This window comes from Cupressus sempervirens, chromosome 4 (assembly GCF_028749045.1).
Source record: "Cupressus sempervirens isolate cs-2001-9-10 chromosome 4, ASM2874904v1, whole genome shotgun sequence".
Taxonomy (NCBI): Eukaryota; Viridiplantae; Streptophyta; class Pinopsida; order Cupressales; family Cupressaceae; genus Cupressus; species Cupressus sempervirens.
In genome coordinates, this window is record NC_143121.1 from 500,467,800 (window position 1) to 500,487,677 (window position 19,878).

Here is a 19,878-nt window from a genome sequence, read left to right on the forward strand (position 1 = left end):
AAGGCATAAGCACCAACATAACCCCTAAGTGAGATATTACAAAAAAAAAGTCAAGGATGATATGTTTGTAAGTTAAAGTGTCAAATAAGCTTGAATGCTCAAAAATACCTTTAGACAAACAAAGTATACCCACAAAAAGAAATCAAGAAAACATGCCCCATGCCCCTAGTCTTCTAGTCAATGAAATCCTCCAAAGACTATTAGGGAGGGAACATATAGCAAAGAAATCAACATTGATATCACAAAAAGAAAAGAAAGATCAACATAGTTTAGTTGATTAAGTATTTAAGTGCATGTGTGTAAGTCACTTGGCCATTTCTTCAAGACTTGATTATAATAGTGAGAAATATCATGACATCAAAGACTATAGGTAACTATCTAAAAAAATTTGAGAAACAATTGATGTCAAGTTGGGGGGAGGGTAGTGTTGAGAAACATTATTTTTTGAGTTTCCAAAGAAACCCTAATACACAAGAAACCTTAAGTAAATTAAGTAGCAGTGCCCTTGAGACGAGGACAAGAAACAATTCTAAGCTAGGAAATGTGTTCTAGAGTGTGTGATTGAGATTGATAGACATGGGTGCAAGGGTCTTAAGTAGCACCGATTTCTAGGTTTTCACCACTTGGAAAAAAATTTAGGACTTTTTAAAAATGTTTTTTGTATTTTTTTGGTGATACATCAAAGCACTTATTTCTAGGTTTTCACTAAGATGATATTTTTTTTAGGACATTTTTTGATTTTTAGGATTTTTTTTTAGCATCATTTATGAATTTTAAAAAAAATTTAGAACATTTTAGAGATTTCAAGAAAGATCACATCATTTTCGCCCTATGTCTAGCAAGGTATGGGACATGATGGAGCAGTGAGATGGTAGATAAGAAAAGACATATAAGAAATGAGTATGAAGCAAGTGAAAATGATCCTCAAGGACTGACTCCTCAAGAGTACCCAAGCTAGGGAAGATGGTGAAATATCCACATGAAGCATGTTTTAGACAATCAAAGAAAGGAGATATCATGTAGGATAAGCAGTGGAAGCTAATAAGTGCAATAACATATAGGATAAGTGACAGAAGTTGATAGCATGAATTTGTGTAGTGGAAAAGAGTAGACATGTCAAGAGGCTTATGAGAACCATGTTTTTCCTTTATTGTGATCAAGACCAAGGGGTCAACTAGATAGGATAGCCATGTGATAGAACAATAAGAATGAAGCTAGATATGAATGATATGAGTGAATGAGAAGGATGGGGTGAGTGATAAATAACATAGACAATGCACTTGGATAGATAAACAATTTCAAGATCAAAGAGGAAGAGGGAATACATGGATGATGTAGGAATTACACATGATGCTTGTTTACTAGGTTTTCATCATGGTACTTTTCCAAGGTGCCACAAGAAGTAGTTTTCACCATAGGATGAATTTTATTTCTCTTTATTTTTTCTACCAAGGTACCACAAGAAGTGGTTTTGATCAAGGCACTTTTTTGTTTGTTTGAATTTTTATCTTTTTATCTTTTTGAATCTTTAGAAAGAGCTCAAATAGTTTTAATGTAGATATTGTTCCTATAGGAAAGCCATAGAAAGGTATGCTCAAAGATGTTGATAGGGTGATGAAAGATAAATGGTAGTAGGAAGAGCATATGGAGGATAAGAGTTTATGTATAGAAAGTAAGTGTAAGCTTTAGAAGATTTCATGAGGGTAGCTGAAATATTGGACAAGATCAATGTTGACACATACCTTGAAAGGTATTAGAATGACGCAGGAATCATAGATGAAATAGCTTGAGGTTTAAATGTAAGAGGTGGTAGAAGATATTTGGAAGAAAGTGGATTGGAAGGCTTTGGAATATTTATAGGAATATTTTTGGAAGAAGATGGAATGGAGGCCTTTGGAAGCTTGAATGTGAACTTTGAAGTATTTTCAATATTCAATACTTTTAAAAGAGACCTAGGAATCCATATAGCTTTAGATTTTCCTTTGGATACTTTAGAGCATATTTCTTCAATAATGGGCTTAGGAACCCATATTTTCTTTGATTTAGCTCTCTTAATAGTGGACCTTTGTGGTCTCTTGAATTTCTTCTTTGCATTTACATGTTGATTAGATGGGACATAGACATCTTCATTTATCATTGGATTCTTATGTTTATTCTCACTTCCAAATGACTTGGAATTTTTGGATGAATAAGTCTAATATGACTGGTTTAGATGGATAGATGGGTGGAAATTAATCAAGGATGAGTATCTCTATTGATTTTGAGGTATTATGGGAGAGCTAGGAAGTGAAAATGTAGGAGATGAAGGAACATAAGGTCCCAATATAGATGGAAGGTTTGAAGGCTTTAGCTTTGATAGATAAGAACCAAGGATAGACTTAGGAGATGCAAATGGATAGGGAAAAGGGATAGCAACATCTTTAGAGTGAGCAACATAGTCAAAGCCATCAATAAACTCATGAGTAGCTTTGATAGGAACAACATTTTTAATAGGAGCACTTGAAGCTTGAGTAAAATTTTGAAGTGGATATGGAGAAGTAGAACATGAGGGGATGCTTTGATCTTGACAAGTAGCTTTGTATAGCATAGGAAGAGAACTTTTCTCAAAAAAAATTGTAAGCTTAAGGAAGATAGTCAAAGTCATGTCTTCATTATAGTTAGAAGGTGGATAAGATATAGGATATGGAGGTGAAAAACATTGAAAGAGATGAAAGGGTGCTTGAGCTTGATCTTTCTTGATTAGGAGGGAAATGTGAAAGAGGTGGCACTAGCAAGGCACATGAAAGTAGGAAGGATGATAGCCCAACCAAAAGGAGGAGGGGTAGAGATAAGGAAGCAAAGAAGGCACATGGTAAGGGTAAGGAGACCAACCTCGAAGCTCAAGAAGAGAGGAAAGAGGAATATGGTTCAAAAAAAACCTTTGTTACTCTTGGTGCAAAGGAAAAGAAAACTATATGGAGGAACTTTCAAAAGAGAACATTGAAATTGGTCTGGTAAGAGAGCTATATAGTTGGAGGTTTTGGAGGGAAGGGATGGTAGAATTTAGTTGGAGGAACTCATCAATTGAGCTTTGGTGATTCTAAGTGATAATGTGAGGGAAATGGGGGTGAACTTGCCAAACAACACCTATAATAATATGGTGGACAATTTATAGTTCATTAAATGGATTTTCCATGAGATAGAAGATATAAAGTTTAGGATGTAGGGGAAGGAAAGGATGGAAGTGGGGGATGGGATTATGAGAATAAGCAATCTGGCTGTGAGGGTTACTGAGATTGAAAAAAGAGTGGAAAGGATGGAGAGCTCTCTCCATAGTTTGCTAACTAGAGTTTCAACATAATCAAAGGATTAAATGATAATGTTATTTAGCTACACTTGTTGATGGAGGAAATCAATAAGGGGAAGGAGGAAAAGGACAAAGAGGAAATCAAGGTTCCAGATCAAGATGACTTCCTACAGGTTGAGAGCCCAAGTAAAAGAATGAGATCAATTAAGAGGAAGGGGGAAGAGGAGGTGTCTTTGGATGATAGTCATTTGAATACTGATGTGGAGGAGACCATGGGAGAGCTAGAGCTCAAGAATGTAGAGCTGGTCAAAGAAATGGTGCCCTGATTGGTGTTCCTATTTTTTTATCTGTTCCTTGTCTTTTGGCTATTTTTATTTTGTTTAGTTTTGGTGGCCTGGTTTGGCCTATTGTTTTTTATTGCTTTGTTGCTAGTACTGGACTTTTAAGTATTATTTGTTTGTTAACTGGTGGGTTTCAGGAACCCCTATAAAAATCATATTTTACTTAATCAAAACATGTTAACATAGCAACCAAATATATGGATGAAAGAGTGCCTAAATTGAGAGGAGAATCCAAATATAGTAACCAAAATTTCCTTTAGAAGGAATACAAAATAAATACAATATCTCACAAAAATTCTCCCCTTATCTCCCCATAGTGCAAAACATTGTATTGGCACACGAAGCCCATACTTTCATTCTTGTCCCTCTTCCTTCCAAGGAAGAGACTATACACTTAGGGAAAGGCCTAACTAACACCTTCACTCAAAGGCCACTGCTTCCCTCCTAGAGTGAGTGATGTCCTTCCATACCCATGAACATAATGCTTACAAAAATAAAAATAGGAAAGAAGCAAAAAAAATAAAGCATACCCTATACCACATACCATGAACAAATTTTACAATAGACATATGAATTTACATAGATTTATTTCTATAATCAAAGAATCAAAATAACCATACACATGATATTTCTTCCATGGAAAAATCCACCAACCTTGATCCAATGCTATGGCAAATGAACAACTCGAGAAGAGCTATCCATTTTCCTTCGTTCACAAACTCCCAATTCCACAAGATCTCTAAAACTAGAGAATTGGTGAATAAGCACTCTAATTTTAATTTCCACTCTAATAGGAATATAAACTCCTACATTGACTCCACCTATGGCTCCTTCTTAGAATGAAAGTCCAACTAAGAGTAGAGGAGGTGGAAATGTTGAGATAACTCCAAATTTCGTAATACTTGGTAAATAGAATTTTAAAGGGGTTATAAAAGTGAATTTTACATTAATAAGTTCAAAATTAGAGCCCTAACTTATAGTACTAACATGTAGGTAACTTAATTTTACTAAAAGAACACCCTGGGACTCTAATAAAGCCCTCTAAAGTCACCCTAAACTTGAAGTCCCAATTTAATCTAACTAGAGCCTTCATATGACAATATTATGCAATAGGATATAACTTAAATATTTTTAATTTTTTTAAATTAAGGTTGGTTTTCTTTTTCCAATATCTCAATTTGACCTTCCTATTATACACATAACATCACAAGTGTCAAGTGAAACTATATAATATACATTTAACATTATGAGTGGTAGGTAAATTTTCACAAAATGAACCTGATATAAAACAATCATTCACATTATGTTCACATAGTAAAATACTTAACAATAAGGTTAAGATCTCTTCATTAGATCTAAACTCGGTATTCTCAGTTGATACAAAGGTATAGTCTTGGTTCTTCATTACCATGGTTATTTTCTACACACTCACACTGCATATCAATAGTCCAAGGTAAATAAATCATATAGATATATACATCCTACATCAATTCTACATTCATAACTAAATCAATCATAAACCATTTGTCAATCAATTTTCAAATAACCAATTTTTCATTTCTAAACCAATGTGCATACATAATACTAGCACAATCAAACTAAACATGATATAACTACTTATACCATTTCATAATTTTCAAATATAATCCATCGAACATTTTCATTCAAATATGATTCCATACCCATCAATAAAATAAGAAAACATGTCCATCAACATAAATAATTATCAATCATCATAATAAGTCCTAATTATCATATAAAAGCATCATAAAGAAAACATCACATAGTGTCCAATAGTCTACATAGATGTCCCAAAAAGTCCAACATATAACAGGGACTCAAAATATAAAGTATCTAAAATGCAACTAGACTGTTATTCTATCATGCACCAAGGTGAGGCCACATAGAAGTAAGAGTTGTCTCAACAATGCTACCAAGAGGATCAAACCAAGATTCAGACTTTTTCTTAGGTGATTCATCAAAAATAACTTGGAGTTCTTTCCCATTATGATGTTTATATCTAATTGTCAAAGGTAACTCGCCAAAGCTAATGTTAGGCTACAATCCTTGACGGATTTGATACCTATTTTATACAAGTGTGAAAGAGAATGTAAAATATAATACGATGACTCAAGATAGGTTGATGTCCAAACAATAAAAAAAACTATAAAAAACAAAAGGAAGTAGCAAAGATAAACTTGAAAAAAGGTTCCCAAGCTATAGGTATGATAAACTCTATATTCAAGTAACATTTTTCACCTAGACAATAAATTTAACTCATTGGAGCAAACCAAAGATCAAATAAACCAAGTTTAAGCTTCCATAATTAGGAAAAACAAGCATTTAAGATAAAAAAGATTGAGAAAACAATTGTATGATATTGTACAATGAATCAAGTTACATTAGAACAACATGCAATATTTCTTACTAAACCAAACATTAATTCATGTTGGTACAATACTCTAGCAACTAGATGTACAATGTTTCACAAAATAATCAGATTACAGACTACAAAACTACTATTCGATATTCCAAAATTTTGTATTATATTTTTCAATAATTTAGCTAACTGAGAAAATTTTAACTGCAAAATGAGAAAATTTTGACTAAGAGATCTAGTTTAGATTGTTGTTTTTTATAGCTTGAATAGTTGGTTTGACAACAAGAAAACTCAAATTTTGATAGCAAATTAATGTTTAAGAAGAATTTTTTTAACAAGTGAATGTGACACATGCAATAGTCTTCAAGCAATACAGTAAAGGAAAAAGCAACCTTCCATGATACAAATGTAGGGGGAGGTATCAAAAAAGTGAAAAACCTATGAATGCTAGCATCATGTCTGTGTGTTCAAACTATTTCCACAAGTCTTAGCACAAATGAAGATACATCAAGAAAGATCTACCTAGAGGACATAACTTGTTCTTAATAACTTTGCCCACAACTTTATTCTATCCCCTTTCCTCACACAAAGCAGTTTCCTATGATAGATATTATCTTTTTCATAGAGTTCTATTAACATGTCTAAAGGAAGACATATGGTAAGTTAAGTCTTTGGGTGATTCGAGTAATCCATTGGTGTCAATATTGCTTAAATATATTGAGTAGCTGGAGTAGTGTAGCTACTAGTCTATAGTTCTTAGTAAAGTTGTCCATTCATAGCACCCCTCTTGGATATATAATAAAACTAGGGCCTTGTAGCCATAAGAGTATTCAAACTAGAAATTTTCTCATGGTCACAATCCCATGAGCATCTTCACAAATGAAGATACTATGTCCCTCTAAGACTTTAGTCATTTCCAAGGGCTTTGTGATTATAGTGTGTTGGAGTAGTTGGGTTTGCTTGTTCCCACTTGAGGTATTTTATTGAGATTTTATCCCAAATGGTAGGCCCTCTAAAGTTAATAATCTCATAAAGAGATTAAAAAAAAATGGATAACTCAAGGAAGTCAAGATTTCATATTCACCTCAAAGAGGCAAAGAGTACACTCTCGTACTCCAAATGCTTCTACCATATACACTAAGCAAAGTTAATTAAAGCCACTAAAGAGTAGCCTCTCCACTCACTTTCTTGATTCATACTAATGGGTCAAGATTTATGATTTCCTTAGAAAGACAAGAGTATACTCTCCTACCATTTGTAATCATCTAAAAATGAACACTAGACATTAGCCCCCTTATTAGCATTTTGGCTAGATTATTTAATCATTTGCCTAGCCCAAACCATAAAAAATAAATTTATTGAAAAATAAATGATGGTTTGACTATAATATCCTAAGTCCATATTTGATTAATAGAACATGTCCCATTTTAATTAAATAAAAGACCCCATTCCCACATATTCCTAAGTTGGACAAATAAGTCATTTCTCATATTTTCAAATTAAAAGAAAATACTTTTTCTCACATGAAAAGTCAATTCATTTCTATTGGAGGAGATGGATGTGCACAAGTGTATACTCTCCTACCATCAACATGAAGCCTTACTAATGAGTTATTAAAATTGCTCATGAAAATGAAAGTGTAACTAAAATACACACTTTTTTTTTGCTTTCCAATGCTATTCCAATGCAAGCACCTAAAAGACAAGGTTAGTACATATAATCAAAATGAAAGAAAATAATGTTCCAAAATGACTTATTAGGAGCTATTAGAAACTAGAAAAACCAAAATAGAATAAAATGAAAGTAGGATAATCTATCAAAAACTGTAAGGAAAAAACAAAAATTTTGTATAATGTTTCACAGTACACTAGAATATCATACGATGTTTCTCTATGAACTAAGTGATATTTTAGCCACATGCAACTGGGAACACAATAATCATATGATAATTACCCTACCAAGAACGATATTCTAGCACATTTTTAGGAAATAGATAGTTATTGAATAACTATCACCTATAATACAATAATTTGTCGCCCAATAGACATGTTAAATATCGTATTATATTTTCTTATGGAAAATAAAGATGACAAATCTGCAAGCTAAAAATCCACAAATCAGGAAGAAGTCAAGCTAGAAACTTAGTTCTTCCCCATGATGGGAACCAAAACCATGTATACCAAAAATGGGTTAGACTTCTATAAACCATTACACTTGAGAGAACCCATGAAGTAAAGTCTCAAGAAGCAACTTATAACTTCCTACTTGTATGTGGAAGATAAATGAACAAGATATTATTTTTGTGGATCTCAAATGAGCCAAGATAAGTGACCCCTACAAGATTCACTACAAGATGAAATATTCAATGGAGTAAGAGCTATGAGATGCTAATATCCAAGAATTTCCTTGTGACAATGCAATGCAAATAAGAGTAAACTAAGATGATGATGCAAGAGATAATATATGATGTAATGCAAGTACAAGGAAAGTAAAATCTATTATAAGAAGAAGGAAAGTAAGAGCTCTTCTAAAAATTCAAGATTACAAGTCCTCCTAATTATAATAAGTGATTTAAGATAATTGAAATAAAGGAAAGGCTAAGGTAATAGGCAAGTAAACTAAATGAGAATCCAAATGTGGGTGCTCAAGTTCTCAAGAAGTCAAGCGAAATTACAACAACATAAAAATTTCATGAACATGAGATTATTAGAGAGCGAGGAGAGAGCATCATTTTAAAGAGAAATTTATGGTGGGAGACCAAGAGGAAAAAGTCAAGGGTGAAGAATTATTCTCATTTTGACTTTGTGCACAAGATTCTCAAGACACAAAATAAATGGTTTTGTTTAAGAGCCAAAAAATGTGTGAAGGAGATTTAGTGGGAAAATTGATTCATCTCACCTTAGAAAGTATGCATTCAATGTGCAGACTAATAGTCCTTACTTTTTTGTTTTTAAATTATGAAAATGCATTTTTATGTGCACACATAGGATAAAGAGGATTTAATTTAATTAAAAGGAAGAAAGTTCTTCTAACTAAAAAAAGACTTAGGATAAGGTTGTCAAACCATAGAATATAATAAAATAAATGATTAAATAATGATTTGGTCAAGGATTAGTAATTGATAAATATGCAAAATTGATTAAGTGTGAGAAATAGTCTAGTATAGAGATTAAACTACTGAAGAGGGGGCTTGTAGTGTACTAGACCATTTTTGAGTGATTATAGGGACCAACTCTAATTCTATATCCTACTTATAGGAATTAGGTTTTCATCTAAATAAATTATACAATGACCTTCTTAGAAACACAAAGGTCCTTTTAATAAGGAATCCTTCAAAGGTCTATTATTACATTCTAGCTGATATAAATCAGCTAAGAGTGTTGTGATACTTTTTCTTCCATATATTCATTCAACCATTCTTCTTATTTGGCTAGGGCTATTGAAAGCCCATGCCACTATAAAAATAAACCTAAATTTTGAGAATGATGCCAACTCACTTCCATGTAATAGTGGCTTATAATTGTCATGGTGACATCATTGTTCTAGATGTCATTCCAAGATACTAGAAGGGTGTGAATTAGATTTCTATTTGATTCCTTGAGATCCTTTTTATTTCTAAATAACATTCTTTAATGGTGGACACCCATCTAGTTATTTCCTAGATTAGCTTCACTGAAAAGCCCTTCAAAATGCATAGTTTTATTAGCAATATTTCCCTTATTATTGATATTATTTTGGAGATTCTCCTTAATATTTCATAAGTCTAAGAGGATATTTGAGAAATTTAATCTAGTCCTTTTGGGCCTTCCTAACAAGATAATATTGGCTCCCATGACCTTTACCTTCCTATCCTTGATTGAGGATTTCTTTTCTATATTTCTAAACCTTCATGTTGTTGCAATTGCATTAAATTTTCTTTGACATCCTTGTACCATTATCTAACCTTAATTTGGTTCCTAGTTGAACTTTTTCTACTAGGGTTTCATTAGTATTCTTTCTTTATGGATGATGTTGCCTCCCATTTAGCTATTTTTCCAATATTATGATTTCTATGGGATTGAATAATGACATGTCACTTCACCTAATGGAGCTTTGCAAGGACCATAAAACTATTCAAACATCTAAGACCGGTTGAAATTATTTTTCTATCCTTTGTGTCATGGTGTGAGGTTGAAAATACCCTAGTTTTGCCAGTCTTCTATTCCTTAGGGTTTTCTTGATTTACTAAGAAATTATAATTGTTTTTTCTTGGCATCACCAAGCTTATTATTTTTTCTTGAGTTCATGATAGTTAGATTACTTGTTTATTTTGTGATTTTTTGATTTTCCATTTATATATTTAAGACTAGCATTTTTTTAAAGCTTAATTATTTAATTTTCATGCTTATTTAATTAATATCCTAATATACCCTTTTGCATGAATAATTTTGATTTATTTAATCTTTGTTGTCTTTTATTTCACCTTCAATTTCAAATAGCTTTTTATTTTCTTATTCTATTTCATATTTAAATATTTTTATTATTTAAATGATATTTGGATTTTGTTTTGGAGGGAATTCTACAAATTTGTTTATTATTGGGCTTTCATTATTCACCACTAGCTCTTTCTTTACCCTTGGTAATTTATTTCATCTTTTGCATGTATTTACTTTGAAATTTCTTCTCTATTTAATAGCATTCATAATCTATTTCTAGTTAACCATGTTTCGAGTATCATCATTCTATTATTTTCTTTATCATTTTTTTCAATATTATTAGCGAAATTGTCAATAAGAGCAATGTTAAATTTAGATGAGAAAGAAGAAAAATGGAGCACAATAGAGAGATTGCATTATTTGAATTCATATGATCTCATTTTATTTCATTTATTTATGCAAATTTGATTTTGATTGCTTCATTGTGTGACATGGGATGATTTGACTATGATCTATTCTTTTTGTGGTTGATGTTTTCATATTCCAAACTAACCATTTTTTCAATCCAAAACTGGTGAACCCAATTTGATTTTAGTTACTTCATTGAGTGATTTAGGATAATTTGAATATGAGTTGTGATTTTTGTGGTTGAAGTTTTCATGTTCTCAAATTGACCATTTTCTCTATCCACAATCGGTGAACCTAATTTGATTTTAATTACTTGATTGAGTGATTTGGGATAATTTGAATATTATTTATGCTTTTTGCAGTTTAAATTTTCATAATTCCAAACTAGCCATGTTCTCTATCCATAAGTGGTGAACCCAGTATGATATTAATTGCAACATTAAGCGATTTGGGATAATTTGAATATAATTTATACTTTAGTGGTTAAAGTTTTCATATTCCCAAATTGACTATTTTCTCTTTCTATAGGTTGATATGGTCTAATTTTAATTACTTAATTAAATGATTTGAGATAATTTGAATATTTTTCATGCTTTTTATAGTTGAAGTTTTTGGATTGCAAAACTAGACATTTTCTCTATCCATGACTGGTGAATTTGGTCCAGATTTAATTGGTTCATTGAGTGAATTGAGATTATTTGAATATGATTTATGCTTTTGATGGTTGGAGTTTTTGTATTCCCAAAAAAACCATTTTCTATATCCACAAATAGTGAATTTGATCTAATATTAAATGCTTCATTAAGAGGTTTTGGATAGTTTGAATATGATTTATTTTTTTGTGGTTGAAGTTTTCATATTTCCAAATCGGCCATATAATCTATCCACAACTAGTTTACCCAATCTAATTTGAATTTCTTCATTTAGTGATTTGAGAAAATTTGAATATGATTTATGCTTTTCCTGGTTGATGTTTTATTTTCCTAAAATAACTATTTTCTCTATACAATTGGTTAACCCAATCTAATTTTAATTACTTCATTGAGTGATTTGGGATCATTTGTATGTGATTAATGCTTGTTGTGGTTGAAGTCTTCATTTTACCAGACTAACTATTTTTTCTATCTATAACTGGTTAACCTGTTCATGATTTTAATTGTTTCATTAAGTAATTTGGGATGATTTGAATATGATTTATACTTTTTGTGGTTGAAATTTTTATATTCCCAAACTGACCATTTTCTCTATCCATAGCTGTTAAACTAGACATTCTTTTAATTTCTTTATTGAGTAACTTGGGATGATTTGAATATGATTTATACTTTTTGTGGTTGAAGTTTTCATGTTCTCAAATTGATTATTTTCTCCATCCATAACTGATTTTCAAAACATTGTTCAAAATTTTAAAACACAAGAAAATCAAAACATTAAATATATGTTTTAACTTTGCGTAGGTGTCCTTAGTTACATCCTAGTTCTTCCCTTTATTCATTTTCTTAGTCCATATTTTCATACCGTCTTGTCTCATCCATTTCACTTGCCTTATTTTATGACCTTAGGTTGTATTTAAAACCTTATCCTTGTTACCATTTTATCTTTATCTTTTTGGACTTATTTTATTCCTTAGTCATAATTCATTTAGTCTTTATCGCTATCTTGCATTGAGTTATGCATTTTCATAGCCTTTTCCTTATTACACTATCCTTTACCCTCATTTCACTAAATCATATTTAGAGTCCCTTCCCATTTAATTTATCACCTTTGACTTGGATTATCTTAAATATCTTATAGTTATAGGGTAGATAATATCTCCCTTAATTAGACATCTCTCTTATGTTGATATGCATGGTTGAGACAAGGTCCCAAAGTACTAGGAGATAAGAAAAATCCTCAAAATCATCCATGGATAATTTAAATTCAAATAACTCATTTCAATTTATTCCTATACAACACCCATATTGTGATGCTAATAAAATGTCACCTAGAAATTTTCCCTAATCATCGCATAGAGGTTTATTTGGAACTCCACAACATCCCAATTTAGAAATAACTATCGATTCCCCAATCTTATCTCCTCATTTTCATTGGGCTTTGAGAAAGAAAATACATATCATAACCAACAAGTATCATCCTCAAATGTTGGGTTAAGTTACCATCCATGTTATAATTATGTTGAATCCAAATTACCTTGGAATTGCCAAAAAGAGTCTCATATTCCATCTCAAACATCCTTGGATAATTCTAAGTCATCATGTGTTGAATTATAGGTTATAATTATTTCTAATCACAATCAACTTTGAATTTTAAAAAAGAGTCACTTAATTGATCTCAACCATACTTAGATTCAAATTTGTCATATGTTGAGTTAAGTTTCCATCCAAGTTATAATAATGTCCAACCTAAATCACCTTGGATTTATTAAAAAGGGTGTCTTATTCAATCTCAACCATCGTTAGATTAAAATTCCTTGCAAGATGGTCATGACCTTTCTATTGGAACTATTGTTATGTTTTCATTGATGTCAAACCTTATTAGTAAGACAATTTTCTATATGGTTTAAGTGCAATATCTAGATGATTGATGAAGAGAATTTGAGAAGTTAGACATAACAAAAACACCTAGAGGAAAGGTTGAGTTATGAGAAGAAACTACAATGGGAAATTGATTAGTTAGACTTTGACAAGATAAAGTGATATTTTAATCATGCTACAAGTAAAGATGAGAGTTGTATTTAAGCCTTAAAGAAATGGTCAAAGATTGATGAAATGCACAGGTTTGATTGATAAATAGAGAAAAAGATTAAGGAACTTAGAGTATATGCCAAGTGATGCTAGTGTCAACTAAGTGATAGTATAAGCTAAGCAGAAATAGTGTCAACCAAGAATGAGTATTGACCTAGCATCAATATATATGTTGAACAAGAGTGTTAGTATGACTGAGTAACCCAGTGATGATAGAGTGCTAGAACATAGTGTTGGTTGAGTGGCAACATTTTGACAGTTCATGAGAAAATCACGATTTCTAGTTGACAAAGTTGATTTATTGGAAGATATAAAGTATGTTGAAGATAAGGATGGGTGACTAAGAACATTTAAATTAAAGGAAACCATGTTTGCACATTTCTATGCAAGGATTCAAGGAGAAATTTGAAGTTTCTAGAAAAGAAAAGAGGAAATAAAATGTTAGAAGGATTCGATGGATCTAAAAAACCCTAAAGATCTACCATGATGTTTAAGTGGAAAAAGATAAGAACCACTTATTTAAGGAGGTACAAGTATTAACCTAGTAAGGTTGGAGTAGTTGTTGATAATATTGATTAGCCAACTTAAGAAGGAGTCTAAAGAGAGTCATGAAGAGGTGAAGATTGATTTCTTCATGGGTTTCCAAGTAGATTAGAGATATAGATGACATTGAAGGCTAGTCAATAGATCAACATGTGAACCAAATTGTGATTTGTATTTACAAAATGAGTTTTATTTTTCAGATCAAGACCTAATATTACTTTAAAACCATTATATTAGTATTGAAATCCTTTAATTAAGGTTAAACTAACATTCATATGTATATCCTTTCATCAAGGTGGCATTCTAATAGAATACTCTATAAAGTCTTGTAACAAGGTCAGTCCTGATAGGGTGATTAAATCCTTTAACAAGATCATATTTAACAGTGTGTTTTGTAACCTTTAACAGAGTTGACTCCTAACTAAGCTCACTTCAGAAGAGCAAAAAGATTGGTGATTTTTTCCAAATTGAGTTCCCACATTAAATCCTAGTGTCAAACTTGTATGGATGTTATTTGTGATGTTTTACAATTAAAGTTTTACATTCTACAAGTCTATTATATTTAGGACAGTGGAGTGGTAGTTTATGTTACTAAAAGTTTACAATAGAGACTGAGCTAATGGATGTTAAGATCTGAAGTAGTTGAATTGTTTAGTTGTTTAGTTGATATATCTGGACCTAGGAAAACTAATTCATACCCCTCTCGGTTATTCTAAACAATCTTAAAATTGGTATCAAAGCATTGGTGCTTGTAGAGAGAATTTTGAAGGTACTTGAAGCTAAATATCAAGATATATAAAAAGGAGGTGCCAAGGTTGAACAAAAAGAACTTCCTTGCATGGAAAAGTTTGATGAGGCTACACATAGGGGGAATTGGAGATGGTACAATGCATTTTGTGGATAATACATTTATGGAGATAGAAATTCTTCCTTTGACATCTCAGTAGCTAAAGAAGAGGAAAGAACACAACCAAGCTATGTTGGAGATTGTATTAGCCCTAAGCTATGCAGAGTTTGATGACATAAAAGACTTCAAGATTGCCAAGGAAATGTGGGAAAAACTGTAGATCATCTATGGAGGAGACAACTTGAGAGGTAATTTTGATGAAATCAGAATGATGGAAGGAAAGAATATTGTCTAGTATTGTGGAAAACTCAAGGAGGTTGTTAATGATATAATAGGATCCAATGGAAATATTGATGATGAACTTATGATAAAAAAAGATATTGAGAACTTTACTTCCTATTTATGCTATTACGGTTTTTGTAATACAAGAATTGAGATGTACTCTTGGAAATAATCTAACTTTAGAGGTGTGATTGGAAGGATTATTTCTTTTGAGATGTTAAATTCTAATAATTTCACCCCTACTACTATTAAATATTCTTTTAAATCACATTTGATTCTTAGTAAGAAACGAAACAAAATATGTGAAAATTGATAGTGATATTTTTGATGATGAACTTGATGAGCTTGAAGACTTCCAAGAAAAAGAGGAAAATACAAAGGTAAAGTTCCTATAATTTTTTTTTCATGTAACAAAGTTGGCCATATTGCTGTAAGATGTCTTGATGGAGAAAACAAGGATGAAAAGAAGTAAAACAACTACAAAGGAAGAGAACATGACTGAGATGATAGGAGAAACAAGGACTACACAAAAAAAGGTAAGAAATATTGTTAAATTCTTGAAGAAGAAATTGATAATGAATCTAAAAGTAATGATGAAGAAGTTGTTTATGTTTCTATAAAAGAGGATTTTGGTGAAGATGAGAAAATTGCATTAATCTCTTATGTAAGAAAAGGTGGTAGGTGGATAATTGATAGTGGTTGCTCACATCACATGACTGGTGATAAAAGTAAATTTGAAACCATGGAACCATACAAGGGTAGTTGCATTAAGTTTGATAATGATGTACCATGTCTTGTGAAAGCTAAAGGATCAATATAATTGAATGATAAGATCAAGTTTTATAATTTTTATTGGGTTGAAGGACTTAACTATAACTTGTTGAATGTTTCACAATTCAAAAACTTAGGATACGGGGTTCAATTCCATCACAAAAGGCCAAGATATTTGATGCTAATGTTGAACTCATTGCAAGTGGTAATTGTACACTTGAATTGTGTTACACTCTAAACTATTCTATCCAAAAGATTCCATGAGTTGGAATGTTCAGATGCTAGCTTAGAGCTCCCTATCCACGGAGTGCAAGAAGCTAGTATTGAAGCATGAAGGCTCTCAGCCAAGCCTTAGAAATGTGCTTCTTTCTAGTAAACCATGCAACGGGAGGTTCTTTGAGACAAGAGCAAGAATGAAAATATCTTCAAGGAATCCTTCAAATATGCAATGCAAGATGGAAGACTAAACTAGAATGGAAATGCAAGATGCAGCTATGCTAAAATATGAATGAGAGTGTTACAATACCGTTATTTAAACTATGTGAGATTATTAGAAGAATGAAAGCTAAACTAACATGCAACTATGCTAAGAATGCCATATGATATTATGCTAATATGATGGAATGAGAGAATGTAGACAAGGAGTGAGAAGTTCTCCACAAAGCTCCCAAGAAACCTGTTAGAAAACCTGCAGCATAACAATATTCAAAAGATGGATGGATCCTTTGTGGGGGAAAGCTCTTTCCCTTTTAAAGTCGTACGGACGATAGAGATCAAGATGAAGATGGTGGATGATCAATGGTGGAATTCAAAAATAGATGTGATCCATGTGCACACACAAGTCAACCAATAGAATATAAGTTGATTTGTCATATAAGACAAAAGTCTCACAAGCCTTTTCTTTTAATTGTAAAATAGAAAAAGGACTTTATGTGTGCACTTTAAGTGGGTTAGAAGAATGGGGTGTTTTATTTAATTAAAAGGGGACATGTTATTTTTATCAAATAATGAACTTAGGATAGCATAGTCAAACTATAGGTTATAATCAAATAAATTGATTATTAGCAATTTGGCTTAGGTAAGTGATTAAATTAATTTAGCCAAAATGTTGAAAAGGGGGCTAATAGTCTAGATGACCATTTTTAGGTGATTATAGTAATCACGCAAGAGGTAACTTTTTCTATCTGAATTTATCTGATGAGACATGTTTGTTCACACAGTATGAAGATATATGGTTATGGAATAGGAAGTAATGTCATGTGAATTTTGACAATTTGGTAAGCATTAGTAAGATGAAAAGAGTAAAAGGTGTATGCATAAAAATTAGACTAGAGTTGACCTTGAAGGATATAGCACAAAAATTAGGTCAAATCTAGTAGAAAGATGATTTAGATGTGAAAAGGTGACTAGAAGTATATATGAAGCATAGAAATGATGAAGACATGAAGATGTCCCATCAATAATTCAAAGATTAGACCTCAAACAGTCAGCTATCTGCTCAAAAGAAGGTAAAATTTTAAAATGCAATTTTTACCATCAAGATGAACTCAAATTTCAATTTCGATCCCGAAAATGGGTCCAGGATGTCAAAATTAGCTAGGGGTGTAATTTTTGCGCAATTTTGAGGAGTTTTGAAATTAGGTCAAAATGAGGTTGGAGGCTATAAAAGGGGTCCAAGTGTCATTCACTATTCATTTGTCTTTTTGTGATTGGAGAGATTTTGTGTGGTCCACATAGCATCATGGCTTAGGCGAACATTCCTCTTTATCGACACCATTTCTAGCGTAGCCAGTTGCACAACTGGCCAGAGTGATATGGGGCACCGGTAAGTAGTTACTACCTTTTTGTCACTTTTTTGAGCTTTTTCACATGTTTTAAGAGTTTTTTGAAAAAAAATCATGCGATACTTTTAAAGTATCGCACGAACATGGAAAAAATGTCACGTGACACTTTTTTCCAAAAAATGTATCACACCTCTTAGAAAAATGTATCACCTCAGGCATACTCAAATGTCACACGATGTGGTGCAAAATGTCACATGACATAAAAATGTCACATGTCTTTAGAAAAAGTATCCTGCGACACTGTTTCAGCAAAATGTGTCGCACTCTTTATGTAAAAAGTGTCACACTGATAGTTTTTGTTGTTTTCCTTAATGTTTTTTTAGTCATGTGACTATTACTAATGATTTCTTGTTTTACCCTGACAGGAGGTATTACCAGGATTATAGATTAGAGCTCCCAGGGTGGTTGGTTTGTGCATTGTGGAGCATTTGAACGATGAGGAGCAGATTGCGCTAGTGGCTATGGGCTTGCATTGGGTTGTACGGATGCCCCATATTCAGGCAAACCATAGTTTGCTATCTGTACTGGCAGAGAGGTTGCATAGCGAGCATAACACCTTTCACTTACTGACCGATGAGGTGTCTATTACCTTGGAGGACATATACCGCATTCTGCAAGTGCCATGCCATGGTGAGCCGATAAGTTGTTTGATTAGTAGTTTGTTGATTTAGCAATTTCAATTTTGGATGCCAAGTGTACTGATGTCAAGTTTGATGATGGCATAGGTGTACCATGATACGACCCTAACAGAGGGGCGAGCACAAGTATAGGAGCTATTCTAGGATGTGACCATTCTGGACTATCACCTGAGTTGGGAGAGATTGATGACTGAGCATGGATATGATTATCCTTTGCCCAGCTTGTTATGCTCTTTGGTAGCCCAGGCCCTGGTGACAGACTAAGGCTAGAAGGGCTTCCCGCTAGGATGGGGTCGACTAGTGTATGATCTGATCTCCTAACCACATAGGATGGCATGGGGGCTTGCCATACTAGCAAAGATGTACCACAAGCTCCATGAGATAGCATACCATGAGGGTGGGTCATGGGCATGCAGAGCGGTGTTAGCACAGATCTGGGCTTGGGATCACATTGTTGTGATCCGACCACGAGTGCAGCCATGAGAGCACAGCCAACCTTATATTTCTTGCTATAGAGGTTTCATCCCACAGAGGCATAGTGGAGATGTGACCTACTATCGATGCATGTTTGATGAGCTGACGGCATTCACATGGTGACCATACCAGGAGTGTCAGCGATGGTTAGATTCATGGGAGTTAGACTACATGCGGTATAACAAACCACTGGTGGGTCAGAGCGCAAAAATTATGGAGCAGTTTGTGATCAGTTGCGTATGGCGACAGTTTGTAGAGTGATAGGTGGTATCAATGGAGACCATGACATATGCCCAGATGCGCATAGATGAGGGATTGGGATGGCTATCGATGCTGGACTATCAGACAGTAGTTCGAGATACAACAGCGCTAGTGACGACTCCCTAGGATTATCGCCCAGATGTGGCAGATGCAGGGGCTAATCCAGGGTATCTTTATGAGATGCAGAGACACTCATTCCCTCAGTTCACACATCCAAATGTGACACCTGTAGGAGTGGGATGTGGAGGCGGTGGCGGCGGCGAAGGAGGCGACAGAGGGAGAGGGAGGGGGAGAGGCAGCAGGCAGATGGAGGGGGAGAGTTCTCGAGCCAGGCGAAGGAGGATGTGAGCATAGGTGATGTAGGAGGTGGAGGAGTCATCAAAGTTTGATGGTGATGATGGTGGGGAGGAGGAGGTGCCCCTAAGGAGATGGCAAGTAGTGAGGGTAGAGGCACCTGCAGAGCAGCTAGCAGGAGGAGAGGAGCAAGGTGTGAGGATCCATGCCTTGGAGGCAAAGCTATAGGTAGCTTGGGTGACCATTGTAGTACAGGATCAACAACTGATGGATGACCATGCATGAGCAGATGAGCTGCATCGAGAGCAGGGTACTGCAAGGTGAGAGGCAGCGCATCATGGTGCATGAGCTGC